This window comes from Vombatus ursinus, unplaced genomic scaffold (genome assembly GCF_900497805.2).
Source record: "Vombatus ursinus unplaced genomic scaffold, bare-nosed wombat genome assembly UNPS02014799.1, whole genome shotgun sequence".
Taxonomy (NCBI): Eukaryota; Metazoa; Chordata; class Mammalia; order Diprotodontia; family Vombatidae; genus Vombatus; species Vombatus ursinus.
The window spans coordinates 8,525,751-8,535,864 of NW_020954577.1; the positions used below are offsets into that span (position 1 = coordinate 8,525,751).

At 45.0% G+C, this 10,114-nt stretch overlaps 1 pseudogene; it reads right to left on the reverse strand.

The window, feature by feature from the left end:
- Positions 1-5,483: 5,483 nt before the first annotated feature.
- LOC114050305 lies at positions 5,484-8,933 on the reverse strand (annotated as a pseudogene).
- Positions 8,934-10,114: the final 1,181 nt, after the last annotated feature.

Here is a 10,114-nt window from a genome sequence, read left to right on the forward strand (position 1 = left end):
AATTTCTGCCCCTGACACTGACATCTCACTGCTCTGGGCAACTGTCTGAGGCTCTAAGTTAGAGAGGATCTTCCTGGGTACAAGGAGTTTCCATACAGGGAACTGTCTGTAGCAAGAAAGTAACAAGTTTCTCCACCACCCATCCCCAACCCTGTCAGATTTGACTGCTCCACAGCTCCTAAGTAGCAGCATAAGTATTCGAACTCGGATCTCCTGCCTCCATATCCATAATGCTTTCTCCAATGCCATGATCATAGACAACTGTGGATGTCTTGGGTGGGGTAACTAGCTAATTAGGTCAATAATGCATGTATTCAACATACGCTCTATTTTAGGCATTAAAAAAATGTGTGTACTTATTTTGAAACTTTGAACGTGTCCCTTGGTGGACCACCCTCCCACCATATTGTACAGCTGCATACCTGGTCTAAGCAGCATCCTGCCTCTACCTCTGGGTCATGTGCCCCTGTTCCAAGTGCTCAGAGAAACAAATGCAATCGAGTAAGACAGTTCCTGTCCTCAAGGAGCTTACATTCGAACTGAGAAACTAACGAATAAAGGAGAGCTAAAAAGGGAGGGGGACAGTACCCAAGCTAGAACAAAGCAGCTGAAGAGAAAGAGAGAAGTCTGGAGAGTGAATTGAGATCTGAGGGAGGGGAAGCTCATCTGGGCCCACTCCTGAAAATGAGAACCCAGGAAGGAGATCACAAAGTGAAGTGGAAGGAACAAAAGGAAGAAATTGGAAAACCAGAAAAAAAAAATCTGGGGAAATGCATATGATCTGGAGGTAGAGCCAGGATCCTGAGTAGACCAGGTAGGCAGCTGACTAGAATAGCCTATAATATGGCAGGGAGGGTGGTGTGCCCAAAGGCACATTCAAATTTTTAAAAATAAGTGCTCATTTTTAAAATGACAATCTTAAATGGCACCTAGGTAGTTATTTTCTGAAAAAGCTCACCTGAGAAAAATCTGGGGGTTTCAGTAGACCACAAGCTCAAAATGAGTAAAAAATGGCAACCAAGATAGTTCATGGGATTTTGAGATTCATTAAGCAAGCCGCATCATCCAGGATTCAGGAGGTGACAGTGCTGTTTGCCCTGTCCTGGTCAGGCCACATCTAGATCAGAGTGTTCAATTCTGGGAGCTACATTTTAGGGAGGACCTAGATAGGCTGGTGAGTGTCCAGAAGCAATCAGTCAGGATGGTGAGGTGCCTCAAGTTCAAGCCATGGGAGGATCTGTTGAAGCAATTGGGCCTACGTAACAAGTTGTATTGTGGGGACACAACAGTTGACTTCAAATATAGAAAAGGAATTAGCTTGACCCAGGAGGGCAGAGTTGGGAGCAAAGGGAAGAAGTTTGCAGAGAGACAGATTCAGGCCTGAAGGAAAAGCTCCCTAAGGATGCTTCTGGAGGCAGTGAGGTCTACGTGCATGTTAAAGGCCTTCAAGCCATGGCTAGATGACCATTCCTTGGCTTTGTTTTGAAAGGGATTCTTTTTCAAGTTGTGTTTGGACAAGATGGAGCCTAAGGCCCCTTCCAGCCAAAATTCTGGGACAACACTGGGCTACCCTTAAAATACTTAGGAGTTATTGTCATTATAAAAGTAGATTGGTTGGGGCAGCTAGGCGGTGCAGTGGATAGAGCATTGGCCCCAGAGTCAGGAGGACCTGAGTTCAAATCTGGCCTCAAACACATAAGACTCCCTCGCTGTGTGACTTTGGGCGAGTCACTTAACCCCAATTGCCTCACCAAAAAAAAAAAAAAAAAGTAGATTGGTCCATGACAAGCCAATGTGAGAGACATTGGTCAAGAGTGAGATGTGTGATCTGTTTTTGCCTTCAATATCATCTTGTCTTACAGACTTGGACATTTTCTGCATCAATTTTTTTTTTATCTTTGAAGCAGAAATAATACTCACCCCCAGAAAATTGCTTTCAATTTGGCTGTGGAAGGCTTGAATTAGAAGTTTCAAATCAACAAGAGTAGTAGGCCATATCCTCGAACGGAGAGAAATGCTGCCTAAAATGGCTTTATTTGGGTCAGATTTTCTCCATGGGCAGCCATTTGGAAACAGCACAGAGATCACTGGGGATGGAACCCAACTGTCCTTCTTGGATAACGCTGGCAAGGGGAAGGCTTTTGTTGGCATTCAGCATCTCTCTTTCCTTCTCTCACTTTCTAAGCCTCCTCAATCCAGGCTGGATCCTTCCTCAGGTGATTTACTCCTAACCTTTTGGCACATTCAAAGAAAGCTCTGGATATTGCTGAACCATTCTGAAGGACTGCCCAAACCTGGTGTTCTCTCTCAAATTCCTGAGACTCCAAATTTCCTGAGGTACTTGAGCCTCATTTAAGACAGGAGACAGAATCCTTTGGTTTACATTTCCAAGTTCAAAGCTGGCCAGTTACCTAGCCATAGGAAGCTGCCAAGGGAAACAGCAGGTGGTTGATTGGGGAAGACATTAGGACCAGCAAATGTAGATTTAAGTCTTGAATGCACCATTTACTTCTCTGAACCTCAGGTCCCTTACGCACAAAGTAGGCCTTTCTACTAACCCCCTCATAGAACTTTTGTGTAGAAAATGATTTGTAAGCCTTAAAACAGTATGTGTCCACTAGGGTTACTACGGTTCTCATGATTATTTTCAAATATAGAATCTGGGGAAAGGGCCAGAGGCAAGAAGCAAGTCTATGAACGAGGAGGATGAATTTTAGAACCTCAGAAGCCATTGTATCCAAACCATACTTGATGACTTGTTGAAGAACCTCTCCCCACCTCCAAGCTCCTGCAATATTCCCAACTGCCAGCCTTGGTTAAAGTCCTCCAGCAAAGGAGGGCACCCTGCTTGCTAAGGCAGCCTGGTCTACTTTGAGATGGCTTTAATTCTTGGAAGCTTTTTCATTCATTGAGGCTAAAACTTCATCTTAGTATCATCCACACACTGCTCATAGTTTTATGCCCTGGAATCAAGGATGGAAAATTTAATTCTTCTTCAGACATGTGGAGATGGCCACCCTGTTGCCACTAAATCTTCTTGTCTTTGGACTAAACATTTCAAGTTCCTTTAAAGTAATCTTTGCAAGGCATGGTCTTGAGGCACCTCATCCATTCTAGTTACGCTCCTCTAGACATGCATTAGTTGGTCAATATTCTTTTAAAAATGGGGTACCTGGGACTGAACCCCATGATCCAGATGTCATCTGCCTGGGGCAGATTACAACAGGGCCACCAGCTTCCCTGTTCCTGGGACCGGAATTGCAGTGGCTTTTTCAAGTCTCCTTGTCAAATGATGGACTCACATTGAGCTTTCAATCCACTTAAATACCCAAATCTATTTTTGTATGCACTGTTGTATAGCACTATCTTCCCCATCTTGTGTTGGTGGTTTATTTTTTTAACTCATCTATAAAACTTTACTCTGAAGTGTATTGATTTTCATTGTATTGGATTCAACCTAGTGCTCTAGACTGGACCATCTTCTACCTGTCCCCAAAAGCTTTCCTATAAAATGTCTTATTTCTGAACAGGGATTTTAGAGCTACTCCCTAACTGGAGCTTCCTCTCAGATCCTTCATTCACACTAGGCTATTTCTCACCCTAGTCTTCCATTGTCTAACCACCTCCCCATTCCGATTCATCTTCTGTTCAGCTGCCAAAACGATCTTCCTAAAGTGAAGACTGGGACATGTTACTCCTTCCCCAAGAATAAACTCCAGGGGCACCCTCCCACCATCTTCAGGGGCAAATACAAGATTCTCTCTTTGGCTGTTAAAGCCCATCATCACCTGACTCTTCTATATATTCTGTGATCCAGAGACACTGGCCACTCCAAGCCAGGTCATCCTCTATGCCTGGAACCCTCTCCTTCATGGCCACCTACTGGTGTCCCTGGCTTTCTCCAGGCTAAAATCCTGCCTTCTATAAGAAGTTTCCATGGTCTGGCCTGGTCTTCTGAGATTACTTTCCATCTGCTCTGAATATGTCTTTATGTACCTCCATGTTTGCATAGTGGCTCCTCCATTAGACAGTGAGCAAGATCCTTTAAGGCAGGTAGAGCATGTTTGGCTTTCCTGGTATCTCCAGTGCTTTACACTGGCCTGGAACACAGAGGGTGCTTAATAAATGCTTGTGAACTGATTCATGTGTAAATGAGGCATCACAGCTCAGAGCCACACCTCTCCCATCTGCACTTTATTTTTTTTTCAAATTTATTTATTTTAATTAATTAATTTATTTTTAGTTTTCAACAATCACTTCCATAAGCTTTTGAGTTTTAAATTTTCTCCCCCTCCCTCCCCAGCTCCCTCCCCAAGACATCTGATATAAGCTCTACATATATATTCCTATTAAACTTATTTTTATACTATTCATGTTGTAAAGAAGAATTACAACCAATAGAAGGAACCACAAAAGAAACAAAACAGAAGAAAAAAAAAGAGCATATAGTATGCTTCCATCTGCATTCAAACTCCATAGTTCTTTCTCTGGATGTGGATAGCATTTTCCATCATGAGACTTTTGGAGATGTCTTAGGTCCTTGCATTGCTGAGAAGGGCTAAGTCTATCAGAGTTAGTCATCACACAACGTGGCTGTTACTATGTGCAACGTTCTCCTGGTTCTGCTCACTTCACTCAGCATCAGTCCATACAAGTCTTTCCAGGTTTTTCTGAAGTCAGCCTGTTCATCATTTCTTATAGCATAATAGTATTCCATTACATTCATATATCACAACTTGTTCAGCCCTTCCCCAATTGATGGGCATCCCCTCAATTTCCAATTCTTTGCCACCACAGAAAGAACTACTATAAATATTTTTGTACATATGGGTCCTTTTCCAGTTTTTTATGATCTCTTTGGGATACAGACCTAGAAGTGCTATTGCTGGGTCAAAGGGTACGCACATTTTTATAGCCCTTTGGGCATAGTTCCAAATTGCTCTCCAAAATGGTTGGATCATTTCACAATTTCACCAACAATGCACTAGTGTTCTAATTTTTCCATATCTTCTCCAACATTTATCACTTTCCTGTTTTGTCATGTTGGCCAATCTGATAGGTGTGATGCGATACCTCAGAGTTGTTTTGATTTAAATTTTTCTAATCAATAGTGATTTAGAGCATTTTTCATATGACTGTAGATGGTGTTAATTTCCTCATCTGAAAACTGCCTGTTCATATCCTTTGACCATTTATCAATTGGGGAATGACTAAAGAATCACAATTTTGCAATCCAATATCAGAGCACATTATTCCTCACATTCAGACTGGGGAAGGCAAGAGATATACATGCTTCCTTTCCCCTTTCAGAGCATTTAGTTAGAACAGTCCCCAAGACAGACAGACCAGAGCTCCTAGGGAATCTGACCTGCCCGATCGGCACCACATGTACATACGCTTCTTGCATAAGTACTGACAGAGAGAACCACAGCATGGTTCTGTTTAATACTCTGCTATTGAAAAAAAAAAGGTGCTGAGCAGTGTTAAAGGGGGAAACTCAGATCGATGATTTCTCCTGAGTCAGCCTCTATCACGTGCATTGTGGGTACATTAGGGGACCCCACTGTGACCGTCTAGGTCCCTGGATAAACTTCTATCATGATGTCCTTTGAACTTGTTCCGGCCATAGACTTGGATGGTCCTGGGACAATCTTCCTTGCTTGGTAGCTCTCTCTAGGGGCGTGGGATGTGGATTTTTTCCGTCTCACCCAGGAAGAGGGCATTGGATCCAACTGGTTTCGGTGATATCTGCAGACATGATTCAGGGTTGCCTTTTCTGGTTCAGAAGCATGAAACCTCCCACGCTGACTTGAAATGTAATCCATGTATTCATCATTGTTTCTCATGAAGTATTGAGGCTTATCGGTTTCCCTTCTCCCCGAAGATCAAGTGAGCACCAGCTGACAGCCATCGTCTCTGCCAGCTGCAGCAACCCCCTGCCCTGTCTGTGAAGGCGCTTCTGGGTTTCTTTGTCCAACCAGTTCAGGGAACGCTCCTCACGGCAGGGTGATTGCCTGAGGAAGGGCCACAGCCATCGGTGCAAAGGTGTGCACAACCTTCCTCCCTGACCTCACTAGGGTCACTAAGCAAAAGAACGTGGGCCACAGCAGGCAGCGTTCCCAGCCCCCTCCCCCCACCCCCATCAGCACTTTAAATGGGAAGCTTAACCTGGCAGGGCTTCAGGGGATATTCAGTCCAACCCATACACGGACAAGAGTTCCCTGGACGCTCCTGGATGGAAGTTGCTAGTTGGCACCAGTCCCATAGTCAGGAAGACCTGAGTTCAAATTTGGCCTTAGACACCTTGTTGTCAATCATTTCAGCTGTGTCTGACTCTTTGTGACCCCATTTGGGGTTTTCTTGGCAAGGATACTGGAGTGGTTTGCCTTTTCTTTTTCCAGCTCATTTTACAAATAAAGAAACTGAGGTAAACAGGGTTAAGTGACTTGCTCAGGGTCACACAGCTGGTGAGTATCTGAGGCAGATTTGAACTGAGGAAGTTGAGTCTTCCTGACTTCAAACCCAGCCCCTTATTCACTGTGCCACCTAGCTGCCCTTAGACACTTACTAACTGTGAGATCTTGGGTCAGTCACTTAACTTCTGTTTGACTCAGTTTCTTAAAGTATAAAATGGGGATAATAATAGCACCTACCTTGTAGGGTTATCATGAGTTTCAAATAATGTAATATTTGTAAAACACTTAGCACAGAGCCCTGTATAAATGCTTGTTCTGTTCCCTTCTTCTTCCCTCTACTATGTCCCCGAGGAATGACAAGCCACCCTTTGCCTGAAGCCCTCCAGTGAGAAGCAGCCCCCTACCCCTACATCTCCTCCAGAGGTGCCCAGATTCTTGGCACAGTCTCAGCTGAGATAGTGATAAAGTAATGTTAGAAGCTACAGCAGTGCTGGGCGGTGGGGTATGGAATTCTCTTGGGCATCAGGCCCCTCCCAGCTCCTTGGTGTCACCCCACAAGCAGCTGGACCGTTTACATCCATGTAAGCCTGGCCCAGACTGTGGGCAGTGCCCTGGATGCCCATCTGTGAGAGCGCATGTGTGCTCTGAACATGCTCTCCAGCCAGGGAATGCTTCATTCCCTCCATTTCATCTTTGAGGACATTTTAATCAGACATCATTTATTCTCTTCCTGAAGTGGAATAATTTTCTCAAGTGGCAAAAATGCTTTAAAGCTTTCTTGGCTCTTAGGATCTATTTAAGAGAATGGATTAAGCATCTGCTTTCAATTCCAAAAGGAAGGCACTTAATTCCTATTTGAGTTTTATTTGCTGTAATCAGCTCTTCACTTTTTCTCCCATAGTGGGAAGTGGATTACTAGCTTCCCCTTGTCACTTGCTTTGTTGTAAAACATCTCACAGGTTTTCTCCACTTGACCAGTTTTGAGGTCAGTGAGAGAGAGGGCTAACAACCTATGGGCAGCCCAAAGCCTGCCCTGGCACCTGCAGAATGGCAAAAACCTTGGGGGAAGGGCCCCAGCACTAGGGACACCCTGATTGGAGGATGCAGTCAGGAATGAGGCGGGACGAGGTGCTACCTGACCCGTAGCCTCAGTGTCTCCACCACTGAGATCATGCGCCCACTGAGGCATTGTAATATTTCAATAATAATAATGATAATGATGATGATACTGCTATTGCTTTTTGTTGTCCAGTCATTTTCAGTTGTGTCTACTCTTTGTGACTCCATCTGGGGTGTTCTACGCAAGGATACTGGAATGGTTCACCATTTCCTTCTCCAGCTCATTTTACAGATGAGGAAACTGAGGCAAACAGGAGTAGGTGCCTTGCCCCGGGTCACACAGCTAGTAAGTGTCTGAGGCTGGATTTGAACTCAGGAAGAAGACTCTTCCTGACTCCGGGCCTGGCACTTTATCCACTGGCCTGCCTACTGGCCCCTTAAAGTGCTATATAGCTAGTTAGATATTAGATCCAGAGCTACAAGAAACTGCAAGTGTCCGCTTGCCCAACCCCCTCATTTTACAATTGAGGAAACTAAGGCAGAGGAGATTAAGTGATTTGTCCAAGGTGGTCTACCTTTGATGGAGGGCGACTAGACATGTCCTTGGGACAGTGTTACCCAAAGTATCCCAGGTGTTTACCGAAGGCATCACTTGACTATTCTCTTGCTGCCTCCCTCGCTGCCCTTGTCCTCACCCGAGGAGCCTGGAGGCCTGTCGTCTGTAAAAGTCACAGCTAGAGGACTTGGGAAGGGTCGCTGCTTTGGGGGAGTGGGGAGACGGTGAACTTGGCTGAGCACGTGTGAATTGGAGGGGATAGAGGAACATCCACGCAGAGAGCCCCTTCAGGCAGCTAGAAATTTGAGGCTGGTGCCAAGGTGGAAAAGTCACAGTTTCCAGTCTGGGCTCAGGGGCCAGCAGGGAGGTGATGGGTGAAGCTAGGAGTGAGTGTGTCCAGGAGTGAATGTCTGTCTTCCATAGTCTCAAAAATGGTCAGTCAGATGCTAGAGTGGGGAAGGGGGAAAAAAAAGGGAGGGAAAAGAGGGAGATCTAGCAATGACAAGATTATCTGTTGTTGTAGAGGAAGAAGAAGAGAGCTAGAAACTGGGCTGTTACGGAAGCCAAGGAGGAATTTCAAAAGGAGCAGGAGCCAGGCCTAAGGAGGCGGAGAGCTGAAGACGGATGAAGCCTAGGGAATAAAGTGAAGGTGAGGTCTGCAAAGTGGACAGCAGGGTTGTTCACCAAAAGTGAAGATGAAGAAATAGAGAGCTTACAAAAATGAAACAAAGATCTGGGATAACTGTTACAGGGACTGTCTTGAGGAGTCGGAGAGATTCATTAAGTAGTTGCCAAGCTAAGCTAGATCAAAAGAAGGAGCAGACTGAATGTGAAACATATGAACTGGAAAGGAGACAGATCATCCCTGACTCTACGCCTTCCGCAGTAGGACCTGCGTACATGCCGGAGCATGAAGAAGTGTGGGCTGAAGGTAGCCTTGGATTGTTGATTGGCACCAGGTTTGACCCAAAGCCTTCTGGAAAGGGCCTTCTGAGTTGAGAGAGAAGGCTTCCGTGAAGTACTAAGTTTACCAAGAAGCTGTGGGGAACCACACTCACACTGGGCACCAGAGGAAACAATCCAGAAGTTAACAACTTCCTATAAAAAAAAATAAAAGTGGATGGTCAACAGATAAAAGAGAATGAACTCATAGAGGGAGAGGGAACCAACGAGAAGCCACATGCTCCAATTGACTCCCTCCTCAATGTCAAGAGAAAGAGAAGACTAGCCCTGGGACGGTGAATGGACTCACTTATAATGAAACTGTAGGAGGGTGTGGAGAAGAACTGCCCAGGAAAGACAGGTATAGATGCATTGGATAAATGAAAAAAAAAATGAATGAATGAATGGACATTTAAAGTGCCTACTATGTGCCAGGCATGGTGTTAAGGGTTTGGGATACAGATCCAAAAGTGAGACAGTGTTTGCCCTTGCGAGCTTGAGTTCTAACAGGAGGAGACAATACAGATAGGGAAGTGGTGCCCAGGGAGAAGGGAGTTTGGGTGTTGGCAGCCTCAGAGATGGTGACCTCGGCCATTGAAAAGTTGATCATCAGCAGTGGTAGCATCAGTTTGATTAATGTCCTCTGATCTATTGAATTGGGAAGGGGGGGTAGGTATGCAGCAACATGCCTGAGCAAGGTAGACTTGGTTTCCAAAGGTTGGATGAAGTGTGAAGGATGTTCTGGAGCTGGGTGGATCAAGAAAGCTCAGCCCCAGCACAGAGTTCCAAAACTGAGTAGATTAATTTCCTTAGGGGTGGAGGATGATGGGAGATCCCAGTCAGTTCCTGGTGGAGAGATGAGGGGGAACAGAGAGGCAGATAACAAGATGCACATGTTGGACAGGCCAAGGTATGATGGAGCTGATGGGTGTCGCAATGGGATGTGAAGGATGGCCTGAAGGATGCTTCACTAGAGGGAATACCAACATTACGACATCACAGACACACTGGAGTAAATGGGCATCCTACTATTATAGATAGGAATAGCGCAAAAGCAATTGGGAATTTTCTTTTTTGTTCTTTTCCTCTTTCTTTTTGGTGGTAATGAGGAAATGGCAGGTATGCAAGAACAAAATATACT